Source organism: Suricata suricatta, chromosome 1 (assembly GCF_006229205.1).
Source record: "Suricata suricatta isolate VVHF042 chromosome 1, meerkat_22Aug2017_6uvM2_HiC, whole genome shotgun sequence".
Lineage (NCBI taxonomy): Eukaryota > Metazoa > Chordata > Mammalia > Carnivora > Herpestidae > Suricata > Suricata suricatta.
In genome coordinates this window covers 38,342,502-38,358,635 of record NC_043700.1, presented here as the reverse complement: position 1 = coordinate 38,358,635, position 16,134 = coordinate 38,342,502, and the positions used below count along the sequence as shown (strand labels likewise).

General features: G+C 35.0%; 1 long non-coding RNA gene across 1 annotated transcript in view; it reads left to right on the top strand.

The window, feature by feature from the left end:
- Positions 1–11,175: 11,175 nt before the first annotated feature.
- LOC115289612 overlaps positions 11,176–16,134 on the top strand; it is a 19,816-nt gene continuing 14,857 nt past the window's right edge. Inside the window, exon 1 of the long non-coding RNA XR_003907717.1 lies at positions 11,176–11,304. This is a non-coding gene — a long non-coding RNA (uncharacterized LOC115289612). The remainder of the gene's footprint in view (positions 11,305–16,134) is intronic.

Genomic DNA, 16,134 nt, shown 5'->3' with positions numbered 1-16,134 from the left:
ACATTTTCTTTAGAGACCTATCTATTCAGATCCTTTGCCCATTTTATAACTCAGTTACTTCTTTTTATAATTGAGTTATAAGAATTCTTTATATATTCTGGACAGAAGTTCTTTATCAGATATATACTACGCAAATACTTTTGCCCATGCTGTGGGATGTCTTTCCCCTTAGTTAATGGTGTCTTTTGAAGCACAAAAGTTTTTAATTTTGTTAAAATTGAACTTATCTTTTTTCTTTCATTGGTTATGCTTTTGGTGTTATATGTAATAAATCACTGTACAATCTAATATCACAAAAATGTATTCCTATGTTTTCTTCTAAAAGTTTTGCAGTGTTAGCTACTACATTTAGAGTTTTAATCCATTTTTATTTTACTTTTGTATATGGTGTGAAGTGGACACCCAACCTTATTTTTCATATGGATATCCAATTTTCCCAATACTATCTGTTAAAAAAAACTATTCCTTCTTCCACTGAACTGGCTTGATATCCGTGTAGAAAATCAACTGACTATAAGTTTAAAGCTTTATTTCTGAATTCTCAATTCTATTCTACTGAGTTAGAAGCCTATCTTGTTGCTGGTATTACACCATCTTGATTATTATAGCTCTGTGGAAAGTAAAATCAGGAAGCGTGAGTTCTACTTTATTCATCCTTTTCTAAGTTGTTCTGACTACCCTGGGCCCCCTGCATTTCCCAAATGAATTTTAGGATCAGTTTGTCAGCTGAAATTTTGAGAGAGACGGGTGAATCTGTAGAGTACTGGAATCTTAATATTACATTTACTATTACATTTTTGACCTATGCCATAGACTGTCTTTCCACTTATTTAATTTTCCTTAATTTCTTTTAGCAGTTTTTTATAATTTTAAATGTACAAATTTTGTATTACTTTTGTTAAATTTATATTCCCCTTAGATTTTTCTTTTTTCAACTATTATAAATAGGATTATCATTTTTAAATTTTCATTTTCATTTTCCATTGCTAGCACATAGAAATATAATCGGTTACTCTACACTGTACTTACATCTTGTAACCTTGCCAAGCTTTTTAAGTTCTAGGATCTTTTTGTGGATTCTTTAGGATTTCCTATATACAAAATCATGTAATCCATGAAAATAGTTTTTCTTTTCTTTTTCTTATCAGGATGCCTTTTATTTATTTTTCTTGCCTATTTGCCCTGGCTAAACCCTCTACTATAATATTGAAAAGAAGTAGTAAGAGCAGATAACCTTGTTCCTAAATTTAGGAAAAAGCTTTTAGTCTTTCACACCTTTTAGTATACTTTTAGTTACGGACTTTTCATAAATGCCTTATATCTGGCTAAAGAAAGATCACTTCTATTCCTACTTTGTCAAGTGTTTTTATAATGAAACAGTATCAAATTCTGTCAAATGCTTTTCCTCTGTTAACTGAGATGCTCATGTGGGGGTCATCTTTTTTCCTAGTAACCATTATTATATGAATTGATTTTTATATACTGAACCAATCTTGCATCCCTGGAATAAGTCTAATTTATTATAGAGATTATAAATCTCTCAGTGTATAATCCTTTTTATATATTGCTAGATTCAGTTTTCTAGTATTTTTGCTGAGCAATACTGGTCTGCAGTTTTCTTGTACTATCTTTGTCTGGTTTGGGTATTAGGGTAACGCTGGCTTCACAAAATGAATTGGGAACTATCCCTATATTGGAACCTTTTTACACTTCTTAAAAACATTTTTCATGTTTTACACTTTTAGGCTTTTAACTGTTTTCTGTTAATCAGTTTCTTCAGCACTTCAAAACTATAAATTTATTGTTAATATGCAATGAAAGAAAATGGTCAAGAATCCAAAAAGAAGTTTTTCTTTCTTTAACATAGTAAAAGCGCTTAAAGCAGATAGAGAAGTATTTAGTCCACAGTAGGATATGTTTCCTTTAGATTTTAAATGCTTTTCATTATTTCTCTAAGCTAGGGAATACCTTTACAAATATTCAAGGATTAAAGAACACAGAATTTCAAAGGCTGAAGGGATTTAAGAATTAATTCAGCCACCTAACATAATTAAGGCAGGGAGTTGAGAAGGCAGGCTCAATTGAATGATGTAGTCTACCAACATAAATAAAAATCAGAGCTTATTTATTCCACCTTCACTGTGCTTTACAACCTCCCTGCCCCTCTATCTTTATTGGTAGTGAGGTACCGTAATGTGTGTGTCTTCAAACTTTCCCCTGAAATTTAAAAATCTTCTGAAACAGTTATCCAAAGCCCAGGCTCATTTTCCCATTTTGTTCCTAAAGCAAAAGTTTATGTTGCTTTCAGTAGTTCTGCACTGCCTAGAGAATAAAGTCTAAAGTCCAAACTCTTTGATCTAGAAGTCAGGATCTATAACCCAGTCCCAATCTATCTTTCTCAAAGTATTCTCTTTCTCTTGCTCAACTCCCTTTTCAAATATGTTATATTATTGCTTCTCTAACTAAAAGAGGTGGGCAGCACACGAATACTTTGAAAACATATTCCTATACCTTTATAGACAGGTATATTATATACTTATATAATTACTTATACTTATATTATTACTTATATAATAAATAATATATTTTAAGTATATAATATATCCTGGAAATAAAGTTAACTCTGTATACACTCCTTTGTCTTTGCTCAACCTCTTTTCCCCATAAGATAGGTTTTCTTCCCATCTCTAAATCACCAGATTGTTTTCATCTTTTAAGACCTAACTCAAATCCCCTCTTTTATCTTTCAAGACCAAACTCAAAGCCTTTCTTTAATCACTAGCCCTTATAAAAAGTCACCTCTCCTCCTTACAAATACCAAGAGAATTTTAGCTGTATATTACATACAGTACAAATACATGAAATAAGTGAACATGATACTAGCTCATATTTTAAAACTTTAAAAGGCTACAATTTTTAAACTATCAAAAGCATTTTAACAAAACTGTCCACAGTGACCATTGAATCCATACATATATTTAACATCAAAAACATACTATAATGAAATCTGTTTAACAAAGGGAAGAAAAATACACTTTTATCACTTAGGGGTCCACTTTGTCCTAACAGTTTAAACCCACATCTGTGAAACAAACACTAAAATAAACACTGGCACACTGGTCCAAAGAGTGACCACAAAGAAATCAAGAAAAGAGGCCTCAAAGAAATTACACAATCTCTCCATTCTATTTTTAATATTTTTCAATAAAATGTATCTCACAAAGGAGATGGCAAATACCTCAGTTGTGGGCAACAGTGTGTGATATCTTGATATGAAAATTTGGCAACTGATCAAAGAAGGACAAAAGGGAAAAGGGAAAAGCCAAAACCCTGCATGACAAATCGTCTGCTTTATTATTCCAGTCAGTTCTTCTGCTCTAAGTTTATTGTCTAAATAACCACTATTCTAATAAATGTTGTTTACTTTTAAACTAAATAAGGACTAGAATAGACTGAGAGAAATCAACGCTCTGAGAGGCAAGATGACTTGCCCAAGGTAAATGAAATGATGTCAACAAAGTATTGTAGAAGAATTACAAGTCAGGACTAGATTCCTAGTCTTTTCTCAGGAGTAAATTCCTAGAAAAAACTAAGAGGCCTCTGGGTCTCCAACCTCTGTTTCTAACAGTGATAATGTTACCAGACACAATAAAGAATGAAAAATCTTTTAGTTGTAGCTCCTGGGTAGAAATAGCCATAAAACCACATGGCTCTTGGTTAGAGTGCTCATCACAGAATTCAGCATAGCACCAAATCTTTCAAATAAGATACCTCTTTGTTATAATGCAAGAGTAGTTTATTTTTGCTGTTTGCATTTCAGGTGAACATTTGAACTATATTTGACAACAAACAAAACTTCAAGCAATATTAATCCTGACCTTTTTATTTGGAATTTCTGACTTATTCCTTATGTTTAAAGGAATATTTATATTAGGGTGATTTTTTTAAAAGACCAAATTCTTCTTTTACTATAAAGATATTTTTTTCTGCTTCCTCTTGAAACAGGGCCACATATACTTCGAAGTTCTTTCAAAGTCAGCAAGCATTTTATTACCTGCTACATATTAAACATACGAGATTCAAAACTGAATATTGCGAAAGCATGAAAAATCTGTTTAGCATGTTAGAAAAGGTTATTCTGGTAGCATATGAAGGGAGGTACAGGGAAGAATGAGCATAAATAGGCTCAGGAGTAACAACAGGCTACTGGCAATAGCACAGGTGAGCTGATCTGTGCCTGAGCCAGGACAAAGGCAGAAGGGACAGAACAAAGACACAGAGACTACTATATCTCCCACTCCAGCCAGTATTCATACCCAATATCACCTCATGCCATCTGTCCAGCCCTCTCTAACTTCAACATGCTTCCACAAAGCTACTGCTCAGCCTATGACAATCGCTGTGGGTTCTTATACCTAACTTGTTAAAGCTTTTCCTTCACCTCTGTTTCTCTGTTATCTATCACTAATGTAAGAATCCAAGTGAATACTGAAATAGCTATTTCTCCTCCAGAAAGTCTTACTGAATTAGTCTTGCCCAAATTTGGTCTCATATCTGTGACAAAGGGATTTGCTAAGTATAAAAAAAGAACTTAAGCACTTACCTAAATATAAACCACACACTAGTAGAATCTGAATTAATAAGAGTTCATAGCTTTTCTGCATTTATTTTTCCCCTTAAAGGAATGATATGTAGTGTCAAATGTGTAGGAGGGAGGGAACAGGAGAGAGAAGACCAACTTTTCACATTCAAGTGAAATATATATACTTTGGGAGTTATCTATTTATATTCCCTTAGGAGTCACCCTTTTCTAATAGGAATATTATCTCCTGTTTCATGTGTTTGGTCAGATCCCTAACAAACTAACTGTTTCCTATTGTTTTTCCTGGGATGGACTAAACCCATTAATTTTTTTATTTTTTTCTTTTAACTTAACATAGCAAGAAAGAAATGGATTCTTTTGAATGATAACAAGATCAATTTCAGGAGGGCTTTCAGGTTGTACGTTAAATAGTCATACACTTCTAGAATACAGGAACAGGGCTGAAATAAAACAAAATGGAATAGAAAAAAATCCTTCTACATAAAACTAAAAAGCTTCTTGTCTGGCAAAGAAAATCATTGACAAAATGAAACAGCACTCTATTGATTTGGAGAAAATACCTGAAAATCATATATCTGATAAAGAGTTAATATCCAAAATACAAAAGGAACTCGTACAGTTCAATAGCACAGAAAAAAAATCCAATTTAAATATGGGCAGTTCTTATCTTTTTCAAATAAAACAAACAGATGTAAATACAGGTACATGAAAAAAATGTTCAACATCACATATTCAGGGAAATACAAACCAAAATCACAATGAGGTATCACCTCATACCTCTTAGAATGGCTATTATCAAAAACACAAGAATAACAAGTGTTAGAGAGAATGTAGAAGAAAGGGAACCCTCATGCACTGTTGGTAGGAACAAAAATTGGTCCAGCCACTATGGAAAACAGTATAGGGGCTCTTCAAAAATTTTAAAATAGAACTATCATATAATCCAGCAATTCCACTTCTGGGTATTTATCCAAAAAAAAATACTAATTCAAAAAGACACAGGCACCCCCATGTTCACTCCAGCATTATTTACAATAGCCAAGATACAGAAACAGCCCATCCATCCATGGATGGATGAATGAGTAAAGAAAATCACACACACACACACACACACACACACACACACAATTATTCAGCCATAAAAAAGGAAACCTTGCCCTCTGCAATAACATGGATACATCTTGAGGATATTATGGTAAGTGAAATAAGTCAGAGAAAGACAAATACCATATGATCTCATTTACAAGTGGAAATCTAAAATCAGCAACAGGGGGTGCCTGGGTGGCTCAGTCAGTTAAGCCTCCAAATCTTGATCACAGAGTAATAAATTCAAGCTCTGCACTGAGCTCTATGCTGGGCATGAAGCCTATTTGAATAAGAGAATGAATGAATGAATGAATGAATGAATGAATGAATGAATGACAGCACTAAATAAAATAAATAAGGATAGATAGATGATAGAGTAAAAAATAGCAATAGCAATCAAGCTCATAGATAGGAAATGATTGGTGATTGCCAGAGGCAGCGGGTGGGAGTTAGGTGAAATGGGTGAAGGGGAGTCAAAAGGCACAAACTGCCAGTTACAAAATAAATCAATCATGGAGATGTAATGTATAGTATAGTAATTATAACTAACAAAATCATATCACATATCTCAAAGCTGCTCAGAAAGCAGAACCTAAAATTCCTTATCACAAGAAAAAAAAAGTTATAACTATGTATGGTCATGGATGTTAACTAGACTTACTACTGTGATTATTTTGCAATATATATAATACCAAATTGTTAAACACTTGAAACTAATATGTTATTGATAATTATACCTCATTAAAAAAAAAAGCTGTTTTTCTTCAAATCATGAGGAAATGACCCTGCTCCAGATGATAGGCTTCATCTAAGGATAATCCTGGCTGAGGACCAGTAAATGATATGGATTTTCTTCCATTCTGGCTAGCAAACTCCTTGAAATGGTAAAAAGAAAAAGTAAAACAATTTGGCAAGTCTACTGCAGACTAGGATACAGGAAGCTGAAATGTGAAGTAAAACAGTTTATCATGAAGGATTCTGAGCAACAGGATGAAGGTTTCCCATGAGAATATGATTATTGTGTCTATGCCCAGAGCCCCAGAAGAACCATAATTATGACTTCTATACATATACATTCCATACAAACTGGACCCAGTCATTTTTAAAAAGGGATTCTTTGGTTTGGTTTTGTCCTGTTTTTATTTTGTTACCATGAGAATATAAACTACAAAAGGCTTGAAATTTGCTTTTTTTACCATTATATCCCCAGAGCCTAGAACATTAGTACCTAGCAAAATGGATGTATTTGTTGGATCAATGGATTCATGATGAATGTCCTATAACCATCAGAATACCATTTAATAGAACCTCAAAACAGAAACAAAAAGAAACCTTCCAAAACACAAGCAAAATATCACGTCAGTGCCATCCACTTTCTGTCCCCTACTCCCAAATACAGGTTTAAATAGAATGTTGGAAACATGGGGATCCTTCCTAACATTACAGCTAGCTAATTCTTCCATTTGCTCAGCCAAAATTTACTGTGAAGCAAGTATGTGGTGGGCACTGGAAAACAGAGCAACAAACCGGGCCAACAGGGCTTTTGTCATCAGGGAGCTTACAATCCAGCAACTCCATCTATATACACCTGTCTATTGCAGACAAAGTTCAGACAGTAGTAAAATTAAGGGGAGGCAATCTTGTCCAGAGTTCCAGATTTCAACATGATCCTACACGGGCTATTACCATTAAGAATAAATTTCTCAATCGATTATCTTCATCTAAATGCCATGCTGTCCCATATGTTACCCACAGCCACATATGCCTACTTAAATTTAAATTAATTAAAATTAAACAAAATTGAAAATCCAGTGTTCAATACCATATGTAGTTAGTGGCTACCATATTGCACCACACAGATATAGAACATTTTTCTGAGAAAACAGAAAATTCTATTTGAAAGCACTGTCCTAGAATCTTCCTATTCAGAGTGTAGCCTTGGGACAGCAGCACAGATACCACCCAGTAGTTTGTTAAAAACGTACACTCAGGTACCATCCTAAACCTTCCTATCAGAATCTGTATTTCTAAGTGGAACCTCAGGTAATGAGTACACACATTAAAGTAGGAGAATCACTTCTCCATAGTACTACAACAACATCTAGAAGTTGTTCTGACTACATTTAAAAAGCTACTTATGGGGTGCCTCGGTGGCTTCAGTCGGTTAAGCTTCCGACTTCCGCTCAGGTCAGGATCTCACATTCGTGAGTTCGAGCCCCGCTTTGGGCTCTGTGCTGACAGCTCAGAGCCTGGAGCCTGTTTCCAATTCTGTGTCTCCCTCTCTCTCTGCCCCTCCCTGTTATTGCTCTGTCTCTCTCTGTCTCAAAAATAAATAAAACATTAATTAAAAAATTTTAAATAAAAAGCTACTTATTTTATTCTAATAGATAACCCCAAGAATTCCTACCTCCTAGCTAAAAAAATCCAATTGTTGAAATAGACAACTAAAAATAGCATACAGTCTCTCATTCCTACCTAAAGAAAGGCTTGGTCACTATGGTCTGGGTTTGCCCTCCAATTATGTTGGAATCTTCAAGAGAGGAAGAGAATAGACTCTACCATGATACAATCTCTTCTTTGTTTTACAACTCATGGTAAATTTCTTGCACAATGAGTGGTCAGTGACTCAACTCTACTTATGCAAAAAGACCATAAAATCCTAAAATAATACAAATATAAACTTGACATTGTAAACACCTATATGTTAACATCTATACATGGCATTAATGAAGTAACATTAGAACTTAAAGGAAAGAGGCTGAGGGAAAGAAAGGTAAGCTTTTCAATTTTTAGAACAGGGTTTTATCCCATGTCATTGGATATATTACTTGTAAAAAAAAAATGCATGGGCAAATTCATTTTAATGAGGTACTTGTGAGAGTACACTAAGGGTTTGTAATCCGTTTTTTATGAGTACAAATCAACAGATTTTCAATTCTTTACAAACCATAGCTATCTTGGCCACTAAGAATCTATTTTCTCTCCTTTCCATGTACCTTGTTCCTAACTGCAGTAACATCCAGGGGCTCTTCGTTCCCTAATGAATATCAGCAAACACCTTAAGACTTATATTATGAGTTAGTGTTATAAAATAACTATAAATTCTTAAATTATTTTAACACTGAAAGTTTTCTAGAAACAAGTTGATAGTCCCCCTGATTTGTCAAACAGGAATTGGGTCCCATAGACAGAAGTGTGACTACTTTGTCCCCTTTCGTCTGAAATTTCATAAATCAATTTTAAAAAAAAATTGGAAGACAAAGGTCCAATTTATAAAGCAAATATAAAAAGCCTTGCAGAGCTGAAAAATCCCAAATACATTTCTCCTATAAGTAACTATAATTCTTAACTGTGAATAATAATGATCAATGTTTGTAAGCCTAATAATCAATAAACCCCTGCAGTAACAGTGATGGATGCATGAGTAGTTCAGATTTGCAATGCAATAAAAAAAGTTGCCTTTAAAAAAAACAACCCAATCCAGTTTTACTAAGCAGAAGAAAATACACTTAGTATGATAAAAATAACAGAAAATGAGTATGAGTAATGAGATTTTACTAAATGAGTAATCTAAGTACATTATATTTTGGTACACACTCTTCACAAGTCACCGAGAATGCTGGCTATTGTCTAGTCATTAATAAGGCTCTAAAAACACAGATATTTCAGGTTCTTTCATGCTGCAAATCCAGGAAAAGGACTACCAGCCACACACAAGCTATTAGCAAGTGCACACAAATAGAAGACTGCTGCATTAATTGAACATTCTCTTCCTGAGTGATTTATGGTTACAGCTGTACTTATCGCAAACAAAATTTCACATACTAATGATTCAGAACCCATTTTTTCCCATTCGCTGGCTTACCATCCCAGTCACTTTAAGGGGAAGCCCTGTAAGCTAAGGAGTAACACCGCATACACCATACAGAGGTAAAATGGGCAAGATAAGGAACAGCCCATTAATTTTAAAGCAAAGTCTCTGCAATGTGCAGAACGTTGTTCTTGTCATGGAGAAGAAATACTGAGCAGTAAGAGCTGAATTTAAGCCTAGCTTTAAAATCATGGTTTTTTAAAGCTGGTTTCCTTTTTTCAAGCAATGTTTCTCCATGTCATCCACTTCTCATAATTTTTGTTTCTTTTTATGTCCACACCTTGTGCATCTACTTTCAGCCTTATCACATCTGATTAGAGCCGCTCCTCTGATTTCATCCATTCTATCCTTTTTTTACTACTTCTTCCTATTTAGGTATTCACACTTTTAAAAACTCTATTTTATTTTTTAATTTTTTTCAACTTTATTGAGACATAATTGACCTATACCGCTGTGTAAGTTTAAGGTGTATGTGTTAATTTGATACTTCTAGATTGCAAAATGATTGCCACCATAGTTTGGCTAACATCTCCATCATGTCACATAATTACCATTTCTTTTTTGTGGTGATAACATTTAAGATCTACTCTCCTAGCAGCTTTAAAGTATATAATACAATATTATTAAGTACAATAACTATGTTGTATATTAGATCCCCAGGACTTCTTACAACTTGAAGTTTGTACGTTTTGATCAATATCTCCCCATTTCCTCCACCACCACCCCAGCCTCTCATAACCACCATTCTATTCTCTGAAAAACCCAATTTTAACATTTCTCTGATCTTTGCTGACTTTTTAAAATTTTATTTTGAAAAACAAAAAAGTTTAAGCTTTTAAATAATTTCACAATTTTGTTTATAAAGCCTTTCTCCTACTAAAATTAATATGAATGTTGTAGTATTAATATAAATTCTTACACAAAATATTTAATGAAATTTAATATTTATGAAATTGAAATTGATATTTCAAAATACAAGTCCTTAAAAAAAACAACAACAACCATGAATGCCAAGCAGCTGGAGTTCCTAGTAGAGATGATCAACTACAGCTGTGGACTTCTCTACACTTCTGTATATCAAGACAGATGTTAGATGCAATGGTAAACAACCTTGCTCAGCCTCCAGTCTGTAATAAGCCTCAGCTGATTCATATTTGCATTCAGTACTTTTCATGCTCAATAAGAGACCCACAGTTTTGCTAAGGATTCGGCTGCAAAATAACATGTGCAATAATTCCAAGTATATCTGAAATGCAAATTTTACACTAAGTTTAAAGTCAAATTCCCTGGTGAGAGAAAAATAAATGTTGTATTACTCTAAAAGTGACACTTTCAATGAACTGAAAAAACACACCCTTGTGTATAAACTAAGGGGTTAAAATATCTATTATAAATCTCCAGTAGATACTATCTCAGCTTTATCTACAGTGTTCACAGAACATTTCTGTTGCTACTGTATGGCTAATCTTGCTTCTCTTCTAGGGTATTCAGACATAGCCATACTTGAGACATGCAGATGGAAAGGGGTTTGAGCTCTTTAAGAGAAACTCCTCCCATATTCCCATCCAATGCCACAATATTATGTCTTTCTAAAACTACAGGGGTAGCCCGTTTTCCTCCTCCTTTCTATATAATGCATCACAGAGAGTAGAGAAATAGGTTGAGAGAACTGTATTCTCAGGAAAGCTGATTGAACAACAACAACAGCAACAACAAAAACCAATGAAAGGAAATACAATCACAGGTAAGACTATTGCTTTCATTTTAAAAATAAAAATTTTGGAAAATCCAATGTCAGATGCTAAAATAAACATTCCCGGTTAAAGCCAGGTAAGGTACTGGGCAAAAGCATTCAGAGGGCAAGTGGCATCTTTCTGATGACTGGGGAGTTAAATATTGGTGTGGGCATCCCTAAATAATGCAGTATGCTCTTCCCTATGTCAGGATTCAGTACAACCTGGTCTAGCCCCAGGAGTCTCCTACTGGGACAGTCAAAAAACAAGACTAGTAAGCAAAAGCAGTCAATAATACAGATGGATCATTTCACAGCAGCATTTTACAAGAGATAGATAAATAAAAATATATTTGCCTGCATAGACCTACAAATAGAGGTTACTCACAGAGATTACTGTAGCTCCAGCAGTTACCCATTGATCATAGAAAATGCCCAGTTCATCAGCTTAATGCTTGAGAAAAGTTAGCTAGAAAAGAAGCCAGCTAATGCAAAATCTGCTGTTCTAGTCAACTGGAAGCAAATTAGTTTCAAATTTCCTGGCAGCCCCTTTTGCCCTGCACTGCACACGGTGATGTCAATGGAAGCACTTTGAGCACTAGAAACCCTAGCTGAGAGGAGCTGCCGCCTCAGTCCCTCTCTCACAAAGGCTAAGCAGCCTGTTCTCTCGTTTGCTCGTGCTCTTTCTGCCTGTCTCTCTCTACCTTAGTAGCTTACCGAAAACAACCACCGTAGGGCTTTCCTATATTTGTGAAAACTACTTCCAAGGAGATAATTGAGATGATGGGAATTAGCTTTAATGTAACCATTTCCCCAGTGCGGCAGCAGAAGCCCGAGCAAAGACTCCGGGAGGATTGTACCATCCTCAGTGACATCAGAGGTGGGGCTGTCATCTCAGTATTATGCAGCATTTTCTCTGGTGAGAGAATGACATTTGTAAAAGAAAATGGATAGGTTCCCTTTGAAAGGGTTTAATTTTTATGTTGTGTAAATAGAAAAGGCAAGAGCAAATACAATGTTGAAAAGCTGCTGCAGCAAGATCTAAATCCTGCTTTGCCAGTCCTTATCTCACTGCTAAATGACGCTGCCATCTGAAGTCATTTTAGTGATGATCACATTATCATTCCTGTGATTAAATTAATATTTAATGGGTAATTGATATTACTTGGAAAATGTGACATAAAAAAATCAAAGACATTAACACCTAGTTTTAAATATGATGGCATAAACTTTTACATCACTAATAGTGCCTTAGAAATATGTAATACCTTTCAACACAGTCTCAATAAAAATACTAACTGTAAAAACGAATAGTTTTGTAGACAAAAAAAGTGAAGTGAAAAATAGTATAAGAAGAATAGTATAATGTAATACAGGTCCTTAGTCATGGTAATGGAGGCTAATATAAACATTAAAAAGAACTCATCTTCTGTAACATTAATAGTCCAATCAATTTAAAAAGTAGAGGCCAACAATACAAAGCAACTGATGGTTATTTTCATTCATTCCATATACATTTACTAAGAGGCTAAAGGTTCTAGAAAATGTGTTAAGTCTAATTTGGAGTGTACATTTCTGCTAAATAATAAAATCAGAAAGAAAATATTTATATAACACTTACTTTATGACAGGCACTACCCTAAGCAGGTTTCTGTATTAACTCATTTATTCCTTCCAGCAGCCCTTGGGATGGCTAGTATAATGGACCCATTTTACAGATAAAACTACTGAAACACAATAGCTATGTAACTTGTCCAAGATCACGTGGCTAAAACTGGCATGGGCAGGATTCAAATATGGGCAAAATGGCTGCAAAGTCCATCCTTTGCAAAGACTAAGCTAAATTGCCTCCTGAGGACTTCCTTGTCAAATAAAAGAATTTTAAAGGAGAAATATAATTTTCAAGATTTGGAACCATAGCAAGCCAAAAATAGGCTACCTCTCAAGAAGACTGGCCTACCTATAAGAAGATAAAGGTAGAAAGTACACCTAGAGAAAGCATACCGAAACTGGATAATGCCCAGGAGTAGTTTACGGCTGACTCCTCAAGTGACCTTGAGACAATGGCTTAAAATTTTTCATCTATAGTTTCCTTATTTCTGAGCTGCAGATTTTTTTTAACTTAAAAAAAATTTTTAATGTTTATTTTTGACAGAGAGAGACAGAGTGTGAGGGAGGTGGAGCAGAAAGAGAAGGAGACACAGAATCCGAAGCAGGCTCCAGGCTCTGAGTTGTCACCACAGAGCCCAACGCAGGGCTCGAACCCATGAAACGTGAGATCATGACCTGAGCCAAAGTCAGACACTTAACCAACTGAGCCACCCAGGCCCCCCTGAGCTGCAGATTTTTAAATTATAAAGCAGTATTAAAATGTAGTTAAAGCACACAATCCAGACTTATAATCTGAGCTCCATCTTTTTCCACTTACGTCAACTTAAGCAAATTATTTAACTTCTGAAGAACTCGGTTTTTTCATCCCCCCCCAAAAAATGAGGAAAACGATGGGGTTAATCTGAGGATTAATGAACTATGCCTATAGATAAATAAAGCATTCAAAGTAGCAACCAGTATATAATAAGAGTTGAAGGTTTATAATTATTGTTTTCCATAATCATTACTTTTAGTATTAATATAACATTTTTTCTAAAACTGCCAACTTTTCAAAAGCATTTCCCTTTTTGAAAACCTCTCCAAGAAAAGCTTCTATTTTTCTAGAGTTGGTTGGAAAAACAAAGGACAACCTTTGCTGGCTTCCTATAAACATTAACCAATCAATGAATCACCAATTCCCTGTGAGATATAAGATAAAGGTATCAGGCATGCCTTTCAAAAAAGCTCTGCACAGGGAAGAAACCGAAGTAGTTATCTTTTTGCCCTCCCCAACTTCCTCTGCCAGGAATATGGAGGGGACTAGACCTAAAGCAGCAACCCTTAACTGTAAGCATCCTGTTAGAGAGGTCAAAAAAAAGAGAGTCCCCAAACACACTATTGTTCTCCCATCCCCATCTTCTTTTACATTGGACAGAAACAAACATTTAGTTCAAGTATTTAATTCAAGTTTTCTGTGAAATGCAACTCTCCAGATCCCATGAAACACACTTAAAGGCCACAATTTCCCTATGTTTTCAAGAACTAACTGGAGAGTTGGGCTATTTATCATCACTCTTCCGTTAACATCCTCTGAGCCTGCATCCTCCCAATGTTAAGTCAGAGTCACTGGATGACCCTGGAGGAAAGAAAAAGTTAAACATAAGCTTCCCAATACTTAGTAGATGTGCTGTCTTATTACAAACAAAACAACAAAGAGTTGAATGCCTGAAGCAAGAGCATGTGAAGAGCTCCTCCTTCATCTTACTTTCCTTCAGTCTCTAAACGGGTGCATGCTACTAAGCTAATGTCAAAGGAAAAAAACAAAAAACTTCAAATACAAGAATGAGGATGCTAGACAAAGTTACTGCTATGATAAAGGCTATATAACTGCAACTACCAGTGACCATGATATAATATGTCTCCACCCCACAAATGTCTCAATTCCAAATGTCTAGCATTTAACATTAGGTTTTAACTAATACTATCTTAGACTGACACCATAAAACCCCTGGTTTCAAAATGTAAAGCTCAAAAATAAATTTGTTACATATTCTTTAGTTATGGCCACCATCTTTAAATAATGTATGTACAAAAACAGCATTTGAGTCCATCACTAGATGAAGTGAAAGGATTGCAATCTAAAATCGAACCAGGGGATATGAAATGGAGCCTCTCACACATGCACCCTCAGAAAAACAGAACTTAGTAACTAAGAGACTGATTCCTATAAATGCCTGATATATAGAAGACCAAGACTCATTTCCTGACCAATGAACATCTGCCACAATTATCTCCCCATCCTCAAGCCAATGAACTTACCTGCTTGAACTCTGGCTGGACCTCTCTCCTCTGCACTCCATAGCCAGAAATATAGCCTGACCCAATCCCTCAATGGACTCACGTGTAGCTTGCTACAGCATGCATTTCCCAAACTGCAATTGCTGTGCTATTCCCAAATGAACTCAATCTCTGGTAATTCAAGCTTGCCTCAGTTTACCTCTTTATTTAGACTGCCAGTAGTGGTACCTGAAGTCCTCAATTATATTGTTTCTGAAATGTAATCTAATAACACTGCCATTAGTCTTAAAGGATACATAACACCAAAATATTCAAAGGAGAGAACCATTAAAAATTTCAAACCATGTTTTGGCTATTGTTGACAATGCTGCTATGAACATTGGGGTACATGTGCTCCTATGCATCAGCACTTCTGTATCCCTTGGGTAAATCCCTAGCAGTGATGAGTGGATCAAGAAGATGTGGTATATATACACAATGGAGTACTACATGGCAATAAGAAAGAATGAAATATGGCCATTTGTAGGAAAGTGGATGGAGGGTGTCGTGCTTAGCGAAATAAGTCAGGCAGGGAAGGACAGATACCATATGTTTGCACTCATAGGTCTAACAGGAAACTTTCAGAATGATCTAGCTTCAAGAAAAGCAAGCAGTGAGTAGTGCTTAAGAAAAATTGATTCAGTATCTAATGGATAGTTGATACCTGTCACAACACAGCATTTTATATACTGTTAAGTGAAACTGCAATACAATCTAAGTTTATTTTGGGAGTGTTTGCTGTATCGTTGGATTTAATGAAATGTTTAGAGGTGCAGCAGGCATGACTTTGAGTAGATAATGAAAGAAAATGCAAAATGCTTATTGATTTATGATATGGTTTCATCTTAGCTTGGGCAAACCATGCAGTATTTAATACATAGTAGCAGAATATTTACTATTGAAGCTTGAAAAGAT